The sequence below is a fragment of the Atractosteus spatula genome, chromosome 9, assembly GCF_055471065.1.
Source record: "Atractosteus spatula isolate fAtrSpa1 chromosome 9, fAtrSpa1.hap1, whole genome shotgun sequence".
NCBI classification, from domain to species: Eukaryota; Metazoa; Chordata; class Actinopteri; order Semionotiformes; family Lepisosteidae; genus Atractosteus; species Atractosteus spatula.
Window position 1 is genome coordinate 1154689 of NC_142714.1, and position 22116 is coordinate 1176804.

General features: G+C 39.4%; 1 protein-coding gene across 1 annotated transcript in view; it reads left to right on the top strand.

The window, feature by feature from the left end:
- The first annotated feature begins 709 nt into the window (after nt 1–709).
- LOC148827916 (leucine-rich repeat transmembrane protein FLRT2) overlaps nt 710–22116 on the top strand; it is a 40337-nt gene continuing 18930 nt past the window's right edge. Inside the window, exon 1 of the mRNA XM_088925536.1 lies at nt 710–746. The gene's annotated coding sequence lies outside the window, so the exon portion shown is untranslated. The remainder of the gene's footprint in view (nt 747–22116) is intronic.

Below are 22116 nucleotides of genomic sequence, written 5' to 3' on the forward strand. Positions count from 1 at the left end.
GGCCACATGCCCCCACTGGGAGGTCCACCACCCAGTACTGCAACCACAGTGCATCGGCCACATGCATACTCGAAGGCAATTCCAATTTTGCATCAGTTAATAGATTTTTTCCCATTACACTGGTAGTACAGTACCATTACCACAAAAGTTATATTCTTCAAATGTCCTGTTTTTTAAACACAATACATGTATGTCCTATTTATAGGCAAAATTGGATAAAGATATTCAAAGTGTTTGACTTGTTTTAATTTCAGATTTTGCAGTGCCTTAATATTTGTATAAATCCTGAAGTGTAACCCTTTATCCCCTGTTGCAGCTGTCTTTATGAGTGATTTTTATTTCTGTTTGCATGCTCAGCTCTGAATCTGTCCTGCTGTTCTTCCCTTTGTTCTTTAATGCTCATGAACATGCCTGACAGCTATTGGCCTCTGTAACCTGATTCCACCTGTGAGCTCATCATTAGAAGTCTCAAAAAAGACTCCTGCTAGAACTGCAGGTCTGACTGAGCAGGAAGGGTTAAATTACACCACAGAGACCGAGAACACAGTGAGGTGTTGATCTCACTGAGGAGGCGTCTGCAGACATTAAGCAGTACAGGCACTGCTCAGCTGAGCTCCAGTTGCTGTAAAAGTTAACAAGTTGTTCACCTTCGATTGAAGAGCAGCCCCAGGATTCCCTCATAACACTGGGAGTTCATGCACTGGGATCAGTTTACTAATCTCATTTTTCCCAGCTGCCTCTTTAAGGTAAGTGCTTCTCTTGTAATTAGCCGGTCAAAGGCATGTGATAAGAAAGTGGAAATGGGGAAATGACTTTCCAACACAGAGAACTCAACCATGCAATTAACTCTTTTACTGACAACAGCAGAAAACACAGCAGTATAATAATAAAGATTTTAACTAAACAACAGTACAAACAAAAAAAAAGCTTGGGAAAGGTACTGTACCTATCGCAGACACAGATATCAAGAAGCAACTTGACTAGTGAGGAAACACTACTGAAAGCTTAATTGACAGGTGTCCTGGAATAACTTGATATGCAGTTATGAATTATTGAAGGGTTGTCATGTTTTTCCAAGACATGTATCCATACATAAACTCCAAGACTGAATGTGTAAAAATGCCAGGATGATCTTGTCTCTTTTCCTGCTATTTTTAAACAATTTCCCCAAATCATTTCATAACAGTATGTTAGAAGATGGAATTGAGCCATGTATTTCTGAAAAGAAAACAGACGTTTCATTGCCTGTGTTTTTAACCACATATATTATTTACCGAAGGCTCCAAGAATTTAATGGATTTGAAGTGCTTTTTAATACTAGGTTATGTTATGATTTTTGTGTTCAAATCCAGAAAATGTAATTGTATAATTCTACAGTGTCCTAAGAGATGGTGCAGGAATCAGTATATTTTTACAGAACTCTCTAGCTGCTTTGGAAACGACTGAAAGGTTGCTACTGGTGAAGGCAAACTGTTGACCAAGACAGAAACGGATTACTTTTTAGCATCTTTGTCAGAAACATTTAGTTCAAAATAATACCTTTTCTAACATCACAAGTGACAAAATCGATTTTATTTGATGTTTTTCACTTCAGATGCCTGTTATTATTCAAAATTCGTATTCATTATTACATACAGTATGGATCAAGGTGAACCCACAAATTGCCCTAACAGTCCCTTATGGTTGATTTTGATATTAGAAATGTCATTATGAAAAATAGATATTACTTTTATAGATTAAATATACAATAGGTATTATTTTTCTTTGTTGTATCTCAAAATAAAATAAAAAACACTTCCCCCTTACAGCTTACTTTAGTTATGCTAAAAATATTTAATTACGCAAGAGGTATACTTTGTACACACACTCTAACGGTCTGCACGGAACATACATTTCATGTGAAATAAAGTACAGTTTTAGAAAATAGCCCATCAAAAGTCTATACTAATTTGTGCTGTATTTGTAAATCTGTCTATATGACACAAGTGCGGAAAGTAACATATTTAACACTGGTGGAAGCTGACAAGTGGCAGACAAAAATAACAGTACAGCTGCAGTTGTGCTTTCGCTAGACACATGTGTTACAGACAATGGACGCGATTAGTTCATTGTCTGTACAGCCTACTTCACGGCCCAGACGCTGGGATTTATCTTGGTCTCATAGAAGATCGCGCAACATCGGGCAACATGCTGTAGCTGTTTTCCTGGAATAGGAAACAGTCCAAAGTAGGACTCAGCCTGGAGGCACGACTGAAATATGCAGGAAGGACACAGTGTAGCACAATTTAACAGAGAACAGGTTGTGGCATGTTCCAGTGGTGTTTTATTTCAGGCATGGTTGAGTTACATTAACAATTAGGCTGCTATTTCTCATTTTTTCACGGAAATAATGGGACATGCTTCTGGTTGCCAAATTCGCACCCAGGCTGGATAGTGCACCATCGTGCTGAAGTTTCTGTGCTGTTTCTTTTTTCTTACTTTACTTTTCTAAACTTTAGGTTAGACCATGTTAAAAGCAGAAGAAATAAACAGGTCACTGTCCTTCACCTTTTTAGACTTTTCTGTCTCAGCACCTACTGTAAGTGACATAAGTTAGGGAAAAAAGGGTTATAAAAATATCGACAGAGGGGGAAGTCCGTCTGACGAACTGCAGCCACTATACAGGACAAATCGATTTGCACCGTTTTTATATTGTTGCGGCTAAACGAAATCATCCTAAAGGAACCATTCGGTTTTAAATAAGAAGTACTGTACCTAATTATTAGGGCGAAGGGGAAATAATAATTACAATAGTCTTATAGTAAGCCTCATTTCTCCCTGTCCTTCCTTTCCTGTTGCTTTTGGAAAGCTCAGTAGCGGGACATACTGTACAGTAGGACTTCTGTACCTGGACCAGTTTAAAAATGGATAGACTTTATATCGTGCATATTAAAATATTTATGGCTTAAAAATGTCCTTTTTCATGTAAAACTTCAGATGATTTTTTTATACTTTGTTTTATTTGCTCCAGTGGGAATACTGTTATTTATGTAATTTATGCTGTACACATATTGAACTCCTGGAATGTATGCAGTAAAATACTGTATAAATCCCTATCACTGTTTTAAGTTTTGCTTATTTTCTGATGACATGTTTTATTTTAGTTTTTTCAGATTCAACTCAGAATTAATTTACACTCAGCTGCAGTCCTTTCACCCCTTGTAAATGACAGAAACTAGTGCACATTGAAATAAAATGAAAAATACAGAATATGGGGCAAATACGGAAAAGGCTAGGAGAGTATATTTATTCAGTGGCTCTTCACATTCTACATACAGTACATCATGGTGTTTTCAAATGTCCTGTTAAGTTTGGAGTGGAATGCACTGTAATATAACTAACAAATAATTCAATTATATACCACTTCAGGCTTTATTTATCAATGGTCTCAATACATTTGTATAAGAGCTTTTCATAAGCTGTACAACAAGCTACCCACTGTTGAGCTGCAAAGGCTGAATGGCCTCTCGTTCGTCACCATTCTTTACGCAGAAATATTAACTTCCTACGCAACTGGATCCAGACTGCCACAGTGCTTGGGTGAAAACGAACAGTGAAGGACGAGAGGCCTCCTCTGCTTTTAAAATTCTGCCAAGTTGCTTGCTGGCCAAGTTTATCATAATTTTTTCTTTTAATATGGGATCCGTTTCTGCTATCTCCACTATTTTGTCAGCAAACTGTGGGTAAGATATTGAATTACAATACACAGATACAAATCAGAAACAGAAATGGGAAAAAAAGAAAGGAACAAGCCTGAAATGAACAGAAAGGAGAAAAAGAATAAATAAGGTTATGGGCCTATGTGAATACATGTTGCGGATTTAAAACATGCTCATCTGTTACAACCAGAAGTGTACTACCTACAAGAAACCAGAATCTCTCCAATGCGGAGTCTGTCCAAAACACTGGGAGCATCTGGGACAGAGAGGGTCAGGCACAGTTCCTACCTGGAGCTGTCTAGTGGTGCTGTATTCATTTAATGAGCATGTTTACAGTTGATCTTCTGGTGTGCTAGTTTTTTATAGCTGTCTGTCTCTTGTACATGTGACTGTGAGAGTACTGAGTTTATATTGAAATATATAGTGTGAGATCTATGGTATTAGTCCCATTGAAGTAGATCTGAAGAAGTCAGCCACTGAATGAGAAGATAAAGCAGTGTAAAGCAATGCTGGAGCAAAGGGCTTAGTGCAGTCAAAGAAGCAAATAAGTTTCCTTTTCGAGCTTCTTATGTGTGCTGTCCACTATCATATACCAGAGAATAGACAATATTTTGATGGCCATGGTAAACAAGTGAAAGGCTGGGAACCAGTAAGTGAGAGTTAATTATTCCATATCAGTGAGAGCTGGTGAAAGTTCGATACATGTATCCCCACTATTATTCATTATAACAATAATAATTCCTTACACTTATAAAGAGCTTTTCTGGATACTCAAATCAAATTGCTTTACAGATAATAGGGACTCCCCTCCACCACCACAAGTGACGGCAGCCAGAGTGCACCAGTATGCTCCCCACACACCAGATATCAGTGGGGAGTACAACAGTGGGTTCTTCAGTGGGTTGCCAGTTATGAGTTGCAGGGTGATATTGTTATTTCTATATATTTTAATGGCATGGGCCTTTTGTTATTTGGCCATTTTTTTCACATTTCACATAACATTTTGTTAGGGAATAGAAAAAGACAACAAATTTGAAACGACAAGAACGTTGTGAGTGTTGTTTGCTAACTACTTTTTTATAGAACTCAAGAAGGATACAGCTAAACTTATACGGTAGGATCAAGACAGTATCTGACAAATGATTTTGTTCAGCATGTTACTTGTTGACTATCAAGTAATGACTAGTAATAGTAATGACAGTAATGACTATTAAAAGGCATCTAAAGTTAGAAATAGAGTGCACATTCCAATAGTCTAACAAGCCCTCGGTAAGGTTTGTATTAAGGCTTTATATAGTACCTTTTCCAAGTCATCATAAATTTCCAAAAGAGTAATACATAATGACTGCATGTACAGTATTGTATAGAAAGAGAGCTTTCTAGAATGTTTCTTTTTGGAGGTTAATTATTTTTCATGTAATCCTCTGACGTGTAACCAGTCACCTTACAGAATGCAGAATTTGTCTGGAATAAACCATCATCCATAAGCTAATAGAATGGACTGCTTTGGGCAGCTCATAATTGAAATGCAGCATTAGGTTCTTAAGATTCAGTCAGCCTGATGTCAATTCAGGGGCATCTCTGTAGTGAAGTTTAATGTGCAATAATCGTTTCATAAGAATATCTAGTTGTTTAATATCTGGATAGTGTCTATACAAATAAATTACTGTAACGAGACTGGGTTGCGATGAAAAAAGGATCCGATGCAGATGCCGGATTCCTGGGGCGGTGAGTAGGCGGACGGAGCTATCCAGGAGCTGGGTCGTTATCTGAAGGCGAAAGGTAGGTCGAGATCCGTAAAAGGCACTGGTGGCGAACAATCCAGAACGAGAGACAGGTACGAGGTCGGAACAAGAGCAACAGGGTCGATACCAGAAAATAGTTACGGGTAGTAAACAATCCACGGGGCGAGACGAGAAGCAAAGTCCGAAGGCAAAACGAAGAGGTCAGAAAATCCGATAAAGCAAAGGGAAGTAACGCTAGGTAGAGCCACAGGTGGAGAACTCAATACCGAGCAGTGTATTGCGGGTAAGGGCGGCTTAAATAATGCAGCCTGCCGCACGGTAAGACGTCTGAAGAGAATTAACACGTGCGGCGGCGTTTGTAATTATCCCCCAGCTGCTGGGACTGATTAGACCTCTTCGGAGTTGGTCTGGGCCGGTTAGTGGTCATGACAGTACCCCCCCCTTCACGGGCGGCTCCCGACGCCCGAGATGGTCGCAGGGGAAAATTGCGATGAAAGTTGGTGATGAGAGCTGGGTCGAGAATATCCCCCTCCGGAACCCAAGATCGGTCCTCCGGTCCATACCCTTCCCAATCCACAAGATACTGCATGGTATTACGGTGCCATCTTGAATCCAGGATCTTATTAACTGTATACGCCGGACGCCCCTGAATAGTACGAGGAGGTGGTGGACGAGCAGGAGGGGCCACCAGGGGTGAACGGTGAAATGGTTTCAACAGAGAGACGTGGAAGGCAGAATGGATTCTGAAAGTGGGGGGGAGCGCTAGTCGGTAGGTGACCGGTGTAATTCGAGAGAGGATCCGGAAAGGACCTATATACTTGGGACCTAGCTTCTTGGAGGATAGGCGCAAGGGTAAATTCTTGGTGGCCAGCCAGACGAACTGACCCTTCCTGAACCGAGGGGCAGGTCTACGACGTCTGTTGGCAAAAGCGGCCTGGCGCTGAGTTGACTTGAGAAGAGATGTTCTAGCCACCTTCCAGAGCCTCCTTAACTTCGAGAAGTACTGTCTCAGAGAAGGAATTGTCGTAACCAGAGGGGCGTCAGAGATGAGGGAAGGTTGGTAGCCTAAGGAGCAAAGGAAGGGAGAGAGCCCTGTGGAGGAGGACGTAAGGGAGTTATGAGCGTACTCTGCCCAAGGAAGTAAAGATGACCAATCATCTTGGGAAGATGAAGTGAAGGCTCTAAGGAAAGCCAGGAGCGTTTGATTAGTTCTCTCCACCTGCCCGTTGGCTTCAGGGTGATATCCCGACGTTAAGGACACATGAGTGCCCAGGGCTTGACAAAAAGCTTTCCAAAAGGCCGAGACAAACTGGGGACCTCTGTCTGAGACCACATCCTTGGGCAAACCATGTAGACGAAATATGTGCTGGACGAACAACATTGCCATCTCCTGGGCTGTGGGTAAGGCTGGAAGCGGAACAAAATGGGCTGATTTGGAAAATCGATCAGAGACCACCATGATAACCGTATTACCTTGACTGCTGGGGAGATCCGTGATGAAATCCACCCCTATGTGAGACCAAGGGCGGTAGGGGACCGGGAGGGGGTGCAAGAGACCCATCTTCCTGGCACGCGGGGTCTTGGTTCTGGCACAGGTAGGACATGCTCGAATATATTCTGCTACATCCGCCCTCATGGTAGGCCACCAGAAGTCCTTACTCAGGAGATCCAAAGTACGTTTGACCCCAGGGTGGCCTGCGAACCGTGAGTCATGACTCCACTGTAAAACCGCCGAACGTAAATTATCCACCACAAATAATTTGTCCACGGGGCAACGGAGAGGGATGGTAGTCTTGTCCAGGGCCCGCCTGACTTGATCCTCAATCGAGCAACGAACTGCTGCCACGACACGGTCAGTTGAAATTATTGGTTCGGGTGCATAATCCAGATCCGGGGGGTCGTGAAGCCGGGAAAGTGCATCCGCCCTACCATTCTTAGATCCAGGGGTATAGGTGATCATGAAGTTGAAGCGCGAGAAGAACAAAGACCAGCGAGCTTGACGAGAATTGAGGCGTTTAGCCGATTGAATGTAGGCCAAGTTCTTGTGGTCCGTGATTATAACGAAAGGATGCTGAGCCCCCTCCAGCCAGTGCCTCCATTCCTCAAGGGCCAGCTTGATTGCAAGGAGCTCGCGATTACCCACGTCATAATTCACTTCGGCAGGAGAGAGCTTCTTGGAGAAGAAGGCACATGGATGTAGAACCTGTCCTTCTTCCTGACGCTGGGAGAGGACTGCCCCAACCCCATAGGCAGAGGCATCCACTTTCACTACAAAGGGCCGGGAGGGATCCGGGTGACGGAGAAGAGGAGCAGTGCTGAAGAGGTGCTTTAAGCGTAGAAATGCCTTGTCCGCCTCTGGGTTCCACTTACCTCGGCCAGGTCGGTTGCGAGTTAGAGCAGAGATGGGTGCAACAACTGAACTAAAATTCCTAATGAACCGCCTATAAAAGTTAGCAAAACCCAGAAAACGCTGGATCTGCTTTAGATTGCGCGGGACTGGCCAGTCATTAATGGCTGCTACCTTAGATGAGTCCATTGCCACACCCAGAGGAGAGATACTGTAACCGAGGAAATGGATCTTGGAGACATGGAACACACATTTTTCCAGCTTAGCATAGAGCCTATTGTCAATCAATCTTGACAAGACCTCCTGTACATGGCGGACATGATCCTGAGGGTCAGCAGAAAAAATCAAAATGTCATCGAGATATACCAGGACAAAGCTACCAATAATGTCCCTAAAAATATCATTCATAAAAGACTGGAAGACAGCCGGAGCATTGACAAGGCCAAAGGGCATGACTTGGTATTCATAGTGCCCATGCGTAGTCATAAAGGCCGTCTTCCATTCATCCCCCTCCCGAATCCTGATAAGATTATAAGCCCCACGTAAATCCAGTTTTGAAAAGATGGTGGCTCCACGTAAGGACTCCAAAGCCGCTGGAATTAGAGGCAGAGGGTAGCGATGTTTAATTGTGATGGAGTTCAACCCTCTGTAGTCAATGCATGGGCGCAACGAACCATCGTTCTTTTCAATAAAAAAGAAACCGGCACAGGCAGGAGAAGAGGAGGGGCGAATAAAACCTGAGTCCAGGGCTTCCTTAATGTAGTCTTGTAAGGCCTGATTCTCCTTCAGGGTTAAAGGGTAAATGCGACCCTTGGGGGGGAGTGATCCTGGCAATAGATCGATGGCACAGTCGTAAGTTCGGTGAGGGGGAAGCAAGAGAGCCTGTTGTTTATCGAATGCCTGTTTCAGGTGAACGTATTGAGGTGGAATGGAAGGTGGAGCATCCACAGGGAGGATAGCGGCGGAGACCTTAACAGGGAGACGACAACAATTGGCATGGCAAGCATGACTCCAGGCAATGATCTCATTCTTGGCCCAGGAGATGTGAGGGTCGTGTTTCCTGAGCCAGGGAAGGCCCAGGATCAGCGGGTAGGCAGGCGAGTCCAGGAGAAGAAATGAAATATCTTCAGTATGCGTGGCCCCAACCCTGAGAGAGAGCGGGATGGTTTGCAGGGAAACCTGAGCAGGGGTGAGTGGAGAACCATCTAAGGCTAGAATGCTGACAGGGGGTGACACAGAGACCACGGGGATATTCCATCGGTGGACGAAGGAAGCGTCTATGAATGATCCTTCTGCACCTGAATCAACAAAAATCGACAGGGGAAGATGAGTATCAGACCAAGACAATTCCGCCGGAAACAGAGTGCCCGAAGAGGCAGGGGAAAAAACAGCACTGCTGACCTTAGCTGAAAGCTGCGGTAGAGCACGAGGTGCAGACGGTGGTCTTGAAGGACAAGTAGCGAGCCGATGGTTAGGAGAAGCACAGTACAAACATCGTCCCTCTCGGCGGCGCCTTTCCTTTTCTTGAAGGGAAAGAGGAGCATGTGGCAGAGCTGGCAAAGCAGGAAGCGATGCCTCGGGAGGGCCATGTCTGCTTCCAGTGGGTCTGTCTGCTTTCCGGATTCTGATGCGGGTGTCCAATTCCAGGACCTGGGAGATTGCTGCTTCCAGGGAATGAGAGTTGATTGGCATGAACACCAAGTGATCCTTCAACTCCTCTGACAAACCCTTACAGAAAAGGCAAACAAGCGCCTCTGGGTTCCAGGCGGACTCTGTGGCAAGAGACTGAAATTCCTCCACATAATCCTGTAGAGGTCTATCACCCTGTTGAATAGCCGAGAGCCGAAGGTGAACCAAGTCCAGACTGTTCTGCGAAAAACGTGCCTGAAGACGCTCCGCAAAGCCGTTGAAATCCATAGGTTGTGAATCGGCTCTGGTAAAAAAAACGGAAGCCCAGTCTAAAGCCTTGCCTGTCAACAGGGAGAACGCAAAACCAATCTGTTCATGTGATGTAGGAAAACGCTCCGGATGCAGATGAAAAGAGAGGTAACACTGAGTAATGAAGCCTCTGCAACCAGAAGGATTACCGTCATATTTTTCAGGAAGAACAAACGGTAAGGTTGAAGGGGGGGTGGGCGGGGCCGCGGCTTGTGCGGAAGAAACTGCAGGAGGAGCTGTTGAAGGTGCCGGGGGCACCGGGGGGGACGAAAGCCAGGCAACGTGATTGGTAAGAAGTTGAACAGACTGCTGTAACTGGGATAGAGCTTGGGAGTGCTGATGGAGGAGGGAGCGAAGAGCTTGCGCATCCGCGGGATCCATACTGTGGCTCGGTATTCTGTAACGAGACTGGGTTGCGATGAAAAAAGGATCCGATGCAGATGCCGGATTCCTGGGGCGGTGAGTAGGCGGACGGAGCTATCCAGGAGCTGGGTCGTTATCTGAAGGCGAAAGGTAGGTCGAGATCCGTAAAAGGCACTGGTGGCGAACAATCCAGAACGAGAGACAGGTACGAGGTCGGAACAAGAGCAACAGGGTCGATACCAGAAAATAGTTACGGGTAGTAAACAATCCACGGGGCGAGACGAGAAGCAAAGTCCGAAGGCAAAACGAAGAGGTCAGAAAATCCGATAAAGCAAAGGGAAGTAACGCTAGGTAGAGCCACAGGTGGAGAACTCAATACTGAGCAGTGTATTGCGGGTAAGGGCGGCTTAAATAATGCAGCCTGCCGCACGGTAAGACGTCTGAAGAGAATTAACACGTGCGGCGGCGTTTGTAATTATCCCCCAGCTGCTGGGACTGATTAGACCTCTTCGGAGTTGGTCTGGGCCGGTTAGTGGTCATGACAATTACAACAACTGTATTTTGTAATAACACTTCATATTAGGGGTTGCAAATATAATTTATAAATATTTTATGAAATACATTAATAAAATGTATTTTAGCACCGTTTTGATTACGTTATTTATGTTATGTTATTATATGTTACTGTTATTGCTATTGTGTTACTGTCTATTGTCTTATCTTCTGTCCTATTTATATACTGCACCTGAGTGACTAATGAGAAACACTTTTCATTATACTATGCACCTGTGTAAGTTTAATGACAATAAAGTTGAATTGAATTGAATTGAATAAAGCAGTAGCAGAGTGACGTAGCAATAAAAGAAAATACCTCTACTGTACAGTATATTGATTGGATGTTTGTAACACTGGGCTATCACTGGTCTATCTGCAGAAGGCTGTTTCTATAACCTTATAAATATATTGAAATCTGTCTTATTATTCAGTTCTAAAGTATTATTTTCTGAACCCTAAACTACAGTGTAATCCTTTTAAGGTCAAAGATTTGATAATGCAGTACAATCTTTTTGGCTTTATTCTACTGTTTCTTTCATATCCTAGTTAAACACAAAAATAAGAGTAAACAATTTTATAAAGACATGGGTAATATATACTATAGACTGTGTTTTATTAAACAAAATTAAAATGCTTGCTGTAGGGTACAACTACTGTATGAGTTCTGGAGCTTTAGTTGCACTTTCAGTAGGCATTTATCCCAGTTACATGGCAGTGTGGTGGAGGCTCAGATTAACTGTGAAAGTCTTTTCTGACTGAAATTGATTTTCAATTTTGGTGAGGGAAAAAAGAAAAGTTTGGAGCATTTTTTCTTCTGTGTTTTTAGAAAAGGAACACCTTCCTGAATCTGCTTTTGGATTTCCAAGATTTTTTTAAGAACTGCAAAGCATGCCGTGGTAAAAATATATAGTATTCTAATGGAGATAAAGCTTTTGTTGTTTATTATCTGAAACCTTAATTATTTCAAAAAACAACTAAATATCTATCTAGCTACCATCTACTTAGACTAACCATTGTACACATTTCATAGTAAATTATTATTTTTCTTTTATTAGGAAATAAAAGAATGTAAATGGTAAAGTAGCCAAAATTACATTGTGTTTAACAATATGTTAAAGCCTGAACAACTGTATGGGTTATGAAAAAATCTTTAGGTTTTTTTAACTTGTCAGGAGAATAATATTTAGAAACTAATCTAATGTGGTAAACAGTTGCTATTATTGAAGAATGTGTTTTTTGGCTAGAAAAATATATTACCTAGCTTAATCTATGTTAATTTTAATAGGAACTATAGAAAATGTATTGTTGGAAATTGTAATATGTATTCTGCCTTTAATTTTGTAGCCAAGAAACCAGTCTCTCTACACACGTGTCCTGCCAGTAGGTGTGGTGTATGGGAATTCTGTTTACTGCAGATGTCACAATCAACTAATTTAACATGAATCCAGTTCTGAAATAGCGGATTTTCTTCTATTCATTAGATATTAAGCCTCCTATTGTCTCTGTTCCTTTTCTCTCACTTCCTGCGTGTGATTCTCACACTTACTCTTCTCATATGCTTTCAATTCTATATCTCTTTGATTATTTAACGTGCAGCATACTTTAATGCCAGACTTTCAAATTTCAATCCTCAAAATTATAGGCACTGCAAAGAACATATTTTTATGTTTTACGTATGTTTTAAAAACATACATGTAGTAATAACATTTAGGTGCATGTGCTTGTTTACATGCTAAAGTGATACATAATGTTGTTCAGTAGATACTCTGTAGTTGGAGACTTCTGACCAGTACAGCCTCTTCTCCTGTGTTCTTTTGCCCTTAATACCAGCTGCATGTTTGCTGGAGACCATTAGCTACAATGAGTTTCTTGAGAAGGAAAAATAAACTGTCTTAAAATGCTTCCTCACAGCGCCGATTCCGTTTGAAACCTCTGAAGTCAACAGGATTTGACTCCAGTTTGGTTATTTGAATGAGCAATTGATGGAAAAGAATCTTGTTTAAATAAGTCAATAACCAAAGGACCTCTGGAATTACTGTACTTCTGGGTTGTAATTGATCATTTAAAAGCATTGTGCACATGCACATGAACACATACACAGATACTCTACAGGGTGGAATTAACACACTTACAGACCAGATCGTCTTCTTTCTGCATATTTTTTGGGATACGTTTGAAAGGAATTTTGCATGGTACAATGTAAACATAGTAAAAAGTAGAGAATCTGTTCTCTGACATTTTTAATTGCAAGCTCCAAAGCAGATAACAGTAAAACAGTATTGACCTCTACGCTTGGCATTGTTTTTAAAGTCATATTCAAGACCTGCAATATACAGTAATTGAAATGTATAAAAAGATTGAAGTTAATAACACAGGTGATAGGATAGTATTTAATAGCAGAAGGCAAAGCAGCAACAAGTAGAAATGTTCTCACTATCACCCTGCACAGATAATTTATGCTGACAGCCTCATGGTTTTGCCCCAATGAGACCTGCAATGAGTACATGTTTTGAAACTCTTGTTTGTTCTTCCAACTGCTGAGTTGTTGTGCTGCTTGTTCGTGTGTTAACAAGACTCACCTCACCAACACCTCTCCAGATGCTCGTGCCACTTCTGTCTCTTTCAGCACTTAGAGAGAGGGCCGCTCTGCACACATAACACATTCTTATTAATATACAGAAAAGAGATCATTTTATGCGATGCTTTCTGGTCCTAATGTAGAAATCAGGTTCTATATAAGTAGGTCAATTTCCTAAATGTATATTTGAAAATGCTCAGTAATGTAGACGAACAAAATATGAAAAGGAACAACCTGGTAAAACTCAACCTCTGTTATAATATATACAGTAGGAAAGGCCAACACTTGAGAGTTTCTAAACTGTATTGCAACGGACAGAAATACCAAACCACCTACATCTTCTCTGGTTTCTGTATTTTGAAGTGCCTGTATTTTGTCAACATTAGCAGTTGTGGTAACGTTGTTTGTGGATACAGCTAATACTGCTTTGTCTGGCTACTTTTGGCACATACTTCTGTTCTGTTTCAGTTTGTTCTGCTAACAGCACAGGCTTTAAAGAATGTCAAACCCTGCATCTTGGTTAGATCATACACCACAGTCTGTTGAAACTTTAGCAGCAATCACACAAATACAAAACTGTATTTTGCAACTGAAATGTCTATTGAACAAAATAAGAAATAAGCAAGAATAAGAAAAGCAATGTCAATTTGTTCTATATAAAATACAGTGAAAGCAACTCCAATTGAAGCCTTTCATCTCCTGTTCCACAGACAGCTAAATAAGTGGTAACATTTTCCCATTTGTTCAGCTGGTTGGAGTCAGGATTAAATGGTACAAAAATGCGCAGAGGAAGAGCCTGCTTTGAGGGCGCCCCACATCCTGCACAAAAGAGAGTTGAATTTCAGACCCTCAGCAGATCTCCTAGCAATTGCTTCCTACCGTGATTTATTATGGCAAATTTAAAGGATTCCAAAGAATGAGTCAGTTTGTGTTGGCGCTCAGGACTACAGGTTCAATTACAGCCGAAGCAAAAAGGTTCTTTATTAAAACATTGTATTAGTTCTGAAATTGAATTTGCAGTCTCAAAATTCTTAAAAATGAGAGGACTCTGAAGTAATAATTTAGACTGCTTTTCAGTTCTGATTCTCCAGACCCCTAGAAGTAAACCAAACAAGATCTAGACGTGTTCATTGCCTAGTGCTAGTGCTAAGCTTCAGGTACAGGGCAAGAAGTGAGTCATGCCCTGTCCTTCACATCTTGAAATTTCAGGGTAAGGTGAAATGTGAACACCTGTGAAGGATTGTTTTAAAACACAGGTTGGGCTCACAAATACAAAGACATAAAAGTACTTCACAATCCCCTAGGCCAATTGATTCAATTACCTGAATTACCACGGCATGACCACTTAGACCAGTGAGCTGAAGAAAAAAATCATTTTTGTCCTCACGCATAAACAGTTGTAATTCTAGTATGACTGTTCTTAGCTGAGACAGAGCCACTGTTTGATGCAGCACAGTTTTACTTCATTTAGGGTTAAAACAGGTCAGTGCTAAGAGACCAAGAACCTTAGCTGTGAAATGCTGTGATTTGTTTTTCTTGTAGCAGCTTGTGAATGTTTGCTTCATCAGTTTAACTCTTGATGATCTTGTTGTCTGTATTTCTCCACAGCATGCAAAGGGCACATTAAGAAGCCATAAATCACCTCTTACAAACCTGTATCAGTCAAACTCTGCTTTTAAATGCCTGCACACTGACATGCTGCAATGCACCACGAAGTTGAGAATTAGTGCCTTTTTCATTGAAAAGAAAAGTGCTCTTGTTAATAACATTTGTTTCAGTAATGCAAGCTTTCCACTTGATGGAATGGACAAGTCAGAGTCAATGTGACATAATATATAGGCATTTCTTTAAGCCCTGCACTTTTAGGGAAAGGGTCCATTAGAGCGACTGTAAGATTTTGCAGTAAATTATGACACTGGGGTCAAGCACTTTCATTTTATATATAGGTAATGTACACTCGCAGAAATGAAGGCTTGAGTGCAGTTCTCACAATGTTTGCAATAATACCACAGGAAAGGAGAGCAATCCAAACCCCCTCATTGTAACTGAGGTTTTCTCCATTCTAAAGGGTTCCGGAGAGGAGAAAGTCATATTAAGTCTTTTTTTTGTTTTTTTAATTTATGATTAAGGCCTGCCATAATTTTCTCTGAATTATGAGTCATGATTTGGTATTTCTTCAAAACACATACATGTATTAAGATTTATCTGGTTCAGTTCCCAATGCTATATTTATGTCAAAAGCTATAGTTGTTATTTTCAATTCATAGGCTATGTTTTATTTTTCTACTGGTTTTATAAAGAAATGTACTTTTTAAATTACATAGCAACAAATTGAGTAGTTTAGCATTAGAGTTAGATAGCAAGTTCACATATTCTGCACATTATACTACAGTATAGTGTATTTTTATCATAGTGGTACCGCATAACCAGTTTGATATCCATTTCCCATAAACCAAATGGCTGTGAGGGCACACAATAATAAGCTTTGCTCTATATTTAAGTTAAAGAAGAAAAAATAAAAATATATCTTAGAAAAAATATTTTTAACAAGATATTGAATTTCACATGAATATTCTTATAGAACTTGTTTGCCTTCTACTCAAAACACTTCAATCCCCAATAGGAATCCAATGTTGTGACTACAAGGCCCTCTGTGTGTGTAGAGTGAAATACAGGAACATATCACACTTGTGCAGTTGATGGAGTTTAATTAAGGTACACTCAGTAGTTTTCACTTACTCTCACAGCTGTTACCTTTCTTTTTAATCTCTCTGCCGTTTTTTGACAATTATGCCAATTTTCAAGGGTCAGATATTTTATAGCATATATTTCAATTTTTTTTATTCTTATTTTGATTCAAACTAAGAATTTGGTTATGAAGATTCTGGAGTAAAATCTAAGAGGTTCTGTAAAGCTCATGGTTCATCTCACTCAGTAAACCCCTGTAATCCCCTCCTGGAACATGTTCGGTCCATACTAGCAGTCCCTCCAGGTCAACAAAAGGGTGACTGGTCAAACCTTGTAAATTTAATCATCAGTCTAATGCTCAAAAACTGACGAAGGTTATCATGCATCTTTACTAAATGTGTCGAAATTTGAAGAACAGTAATGGCATAAAGTTTGCAGCATACTGTATACTGTACCTACTTCAGGTGTTTAGAAGTGAATATTCATAATGAAAATGTTGAAATTATGTGCAGGTATTTTCACAGTTGCTCAAGTCATGCCCTTAAGGTTATGCATGAAATACAGTTTTTCCTTTTTTCAGGCAAAAGCAAAATTAAACACTGCTTTGACTGCATTGCAGAGGGCAGAGATGCTGTCTAAACTCTCAGAAAATCGTTTCACCCTATGAAGAATACGTTTGTTAAAAGAAACAGGCCTTCCTCAAATCTGTGAATATGGGCCTGTTTGTTATGTAAGTCTACAGCATGTTGATGAGGCTGTGGTGCTGGCAGCCATGGGATGATGCCTTAAACTCTTTGTAAATTTATCAGAACACAGCTCATCAGGAGTCCTTGATTTGGCAGGGTTCTGCGTACACCAAGATAGTCTGTTCTCTTTGGAAAGGTTGCATAACTAAGATTGCTAAGATTGCATAACCACAGAAAATGGGTCCTTAAACTTTTGTTTTACTGTAAGGGAGTAATTTAATATCCTTTTTAATCCTTTACCAAGTAGATCAATTGAGAGTAAAATGTCATGTGCAGTGATGGCTTGGAAATCCTAGATTCAGCAGGGCGTCACTAGATCATGTGATGGACAGGACTTTACTGAAGGAAACAACAGCACTGTCCTACCCAGGACTTGAACCCATTTCCTACAAGTCCAAAGCCGTAACAGCTACTAGGCACTGTTGCTTAGATTTTTTTTTTATTTTCTTGTATTCAACAATGTATTACACATTGTTTTTATGAGAAGCAACTGTTTTTCAAATCGTGTTACGTTATGGAAAAAATATGCAGCAGAAAACACTTCTGTAGATAAAAAAATGATGTATGGAGCCCAAAGATACTGCAAGTTCTTCTCCCAAATCACAGTCAGACTTGTACATGGTACCAAGAAGTCTAGTCACTATTATATTTATTTATACTTTATAACCTTAACCACTTCCAAAAACCACATCGGTCCATTTTTTCTGTTAAATACATTACACTTTAGATTTTAGACACAGACTCCATCTACGTAAAAGGAATGAACTTTCACTGGGAATTGAATGCTGTAACAGTTTCATTCACAGCCTCTAATTATTCTGTTTTCAGTAGTTTCCTTCCCCACAAAAGCTCAATGCAATGAACAGAAATCAGACTGCAGGTGTTACATTTAATATGGTATCAACCTTGTAACACAATTAAATGAAAACAAATGGAATTTAAAAGTGAAATATCAGTTTTCACATTATTGTTATCTTAGGCCCACCACTGGTCAGAAATGCTTTGTTCCTTTCCCTTCCTTCATTCAACATTTTAGAGGATCTGGTACTCTCTCCTGACATATTTACTAACCCCAAAACAAAATCAGATTTAGTTTTTTTTAATCATTGTAAACCTTTAAAAGTGTGTAGCTAGAGACATCATAAATGTGGTAAAGTTAAATACTAGTTGTTGTTTTATCAAATCCTTTACCCAGCAAATAGCAAATTTCACAGCAAGTGCTTGATAGTCTCCATCTCCATCTCCATCTCTACTATTAAGCTACTTTATTGTCCACCTGATTTGGCTAGAATTTAAAAAGTTTAATTAGATTTAAGCCTTTTATACTTAGTTTTTATTTTATTTTTTATTTTTTAAGTTTTCATCTATGTCCAAAAAACCAAGAGAGCAAAAAATATTGAGAAAAGAAATGTACTATGATGTTGAAGATTGAAAACACATCTGAGCTATAATGTTCTTTAATACTTTTATTTATAGTATTTTATATAATGGGTCAATGAAACCTGAAACAAACAGAATAGGTTTATAGCTTCTGTTTGCTACTAACTTACAGTATAATTCCTCATAGTGATGGAATAACTTTGGACCTCTTACCAAGACACAATTAGCATATTAATGTTCATTAGTTATACAATAGCAGGAGATTACAGTTTGATTCTCATTTTGATATTTAAAATGCTCAACAATGGAAGACTTGCCTGTAAATGGCAAATGAAGTTAATTTTAATAACCTTAACAAAGACAGAATTTCCATGAGTTAAATGTCATCAGAATCAGAATTTACTTTTTGCCAATGAATCAAATGTAAATTCTCAGTTTTTCTGTTCATGCTATAAAACTGAAATAATGAGGCTGTATGAGTCATTCTCACGGTCTGGCTGCATGTGCACAAGCACAGCCAAGTGTCAATTAACATTTCTGATCAGTACGGCAGGCAGGCCTCATCTGTTTGTTAGTTTTTGCTGATGAATAAAATGAGGCACGGCTGGCAGCTCACCTAGCAAACAATAAATAAATATTGGATAATCTAAAGTGACTACAGTGGAAAATCCCAGATGATACAATGGACATTGACACTATAGCTATCTTCAGGATGCATGCATCTAGTCATTAATATGACACACAAAAAGATCGATCGAAGGGTTGACTTCCTTGAGCCATGCTAGCCCAGGTCATTTCCGCTCTCCACATAGGCCATGCAGAATAATGAATGAATGGTGGAGCACTTGGCTTTTGCTGTGTGAGTGAATATTTAGCTACAGGTAATGAGAAAAACAAAATTAAATTAATGGATTTCAGGTGGCTATGTAAACAATTGATTCTATAAACACATTTTTGCCTTTTTATTTTAATTCTGTTAATATATACAGTAGATTGGTAGAGCATGAGACAAAAGAATGATGAAAGGAGTGGGTATTAATTCTTGCAGACACTGGAGAACGTGGGTTGTCCATTTTCTTTGCCACACAGAAACATATCTCTACTTGTTTAAAGCGCTCAGATTTCTCCCTATAAAAGCAGCAGCATTCCTTAAATGTAACAAGGATTTGCCGTACACCTTGATGATGCAAGGATCTCCTGGTCTGAACATGTCTTTGAAGCCTCTAGTCAGCAAGCACATACTGTATATGCATGCTGCCCATGTGCAGATAGTATAAAGAAGTCATTGATAAAAACAAGTTCTTCTTGTTATATCCTATCAGTCAGTCTGGACAACAGCCAGCATGTACAGTAGCTCCTGGGGCACTAATAGGGTATACTAAACCTTTAGAAAACTGAAAACCATATTACTTCTGCTAAACCATTGCTGCTTTTATACAGCAAAACTCTGTAAGAGTCTACACTTTACATACTGTAAAAATATTTTCTTTGGAATTTATGTCTTGCAAAACTGGGACTAATTTATTTTTGAATTGTACGATATGCTCTTAGCATTGGTTTGACATATTAAAGAGATTAACAGCATAATTTTTACTTTACTTGCCTGCTGTGCCACAGTTTTTGTCTGGAGGGCACTACTGCCATTTCTAACTTTTAAGATGGGGATCCCTTGGCCAAGGTCTTTAAAAACACATTTGAACAGTCTTTGATTAAGCAAAGCTAAGCTAAGCAAAGCTAAGATCTCTGGCTATCTTAAGCATGTTCCATGCAAATTAATGTCCTATTTGGCTTGGATTCTTACTCCAAACGTATCACTTAGACAGGACAGATGTAGCCTTTGCTTCTTTGACCAAAGCAATTAATCTAAAATGTGATGTGATGAACTGCAAATGGAATTAAAATTAAACATGTGAATTGTGCTACACCTTAAAGCCTGTGTATATAAAACAAGGCACAATTTTTGACCTTGACTCGTTGTGAGAAAAGGAAAGGCAAAATGTCATAAAGTAGGCCTCTCAAAAGGTAATTTTGGCCTTTCCGAGTGAAGTTAAGCAGAAGGATATTAGCCATATGTGATTCATTTGCAGTGCTATGCTTCAATTAATCTGCTCATGGTGGCAGACGCTGATGTTCAGCCGAGTGCCACCCGCAGAAGAATTATATTTCTGTGTATGACCCACTGCTAAATAATTGGAGCAGAAAATATATATTTTAAAATATATATTTGGCATCACAACGGTTCATTGCCCTACTTACTTACTTAAATGTTGGCTAACAAGAAATGAACTAGATAATCTTTTTTTTTTAACACACACAACTCTTTTTCCTTTTGTGAGAAATATTTCCATTATTTTAATAAAAAAAATACCCAAAGTATTGTTTGGGGGACGGTTACCATAACATGTAGAACTTTAAGAGGTTGAATAACTGGATGCTGACCAAAGTGACCAGATGGGACTACAGATTGCAATGAGGTTTATGGCTTCAATGATGCCATATGGAACAACCAAAGAAAAAAATTAAATAGTTATTTACAAACTATTAAAGTTTGTCCTTATTGGCATTTTTGCATTTTCTGCCAGCATTCTGAATGGAATGTTTTTTTACATAAATGAATAAACACTGGGATTCAAACTATTTGCCCATTCTTATTTCTGTATTACTGCAGGCTACATGAGAGTCAGGCTTTCTTGTACTGGTTGGTTCTTATTCCTTGAAGTTCTCACTTGAAAAATTGCTTCTCTGAGATTGTTGATATTCAGTCAGGTGTTCCACAGGGTCTACTGCTTGGCCATATATACTTGCAGTTTCATGTACTGAACTTCCAATTGGAAAAGTGGGTTGTACAGCAGATTCCAATGTAATGATATTCAAACATGTTCTATTTTTGTTAGCACATGATCAATGATACCTTTCTCATTCCTTCTGAGCCTGCTAGAAATCTACAGAAAATAATGGAAAGAGCTTCAGTTCTGATATTAAAGCTACTGTCTTCCTAGAGTGAGCTGTCTTAAGAAGACATTGAAATGTTAGTCATGTCTTTATTAATTTCAGATTAGCATACTGTTATGTTCTACATTCTGCCTTTCCTGATGCTGCAGTTTGACTACGTGCTTCCACCAGCTGTTGTGAACATATTATGCTTATTTTTTCCACTGCCTTCTGGTGAAGCATACAACATATTTTAGGTTCTTACACTTCTTACCACTTGTTAGACCCTTGCTCTTGGCTGTTTTTATATCCAAGATAGTATTAGAGGAAAGAAAACCTTAATCTCATCATGTTTCCCTAAAAGATGTTTAACCTTCTTACAGAGGTAGGGCAATTACTGTAGTCTCAATTTTGAATCTTGATTGGGGCTTATATTGCATAGGTGTACCATCACAACTGAATCATTTAAATTATGCTTGAAAACGTGCTTGTTCTTGCCTACTTATTGATAGTTAAATTTTAAAGTGAATTGAGGCTCTGCTTTATTTGCTCATTACAAAGTGCAAAAGAAAGTGATTAACCATGGAGATTAAAAAACAACATTTTAACTACTGTACATTCTATTTTGTATTTGCTCAAAACAAGCTTCTACAGCCCTTAAGATAATTGAGTGGGAATCAAGTTTGGATATGGGTATTACAATGTGTGGTTATTACTTGCCGTTTTTCTATTGTACAATTACAGACAACCTGGAAATTACGAGATAAAATTGTTCTCTGACTGTCCAATTGCACAGATCTTCCATGCTTCTTAACTAAAGTGAGGACAAATAATGTTTCAAATAAAAGGAAATAAATAGTATTTGTTAAGTTGAAAATTAAGGCTTTAGTTTTTCAGCTTAATATCAGAAGATATTTTAACTCAATCTCCCATCCAACCAACAACGATTCTGAAGATCTACATCTATAACATTTTATATCATCTTATCTGCAGACCATTTTCTGTCATGTTTTAAATAAAAAAAAGTGACATACAGGTATTTTTATTTTATGAATGCTTATCAATACGATACTTAGGTTAGGTCCCTTATATAATGAATTAAGGGGATATCATATTTCGTTGTTCTTACTCTCGAACTTATATAAAA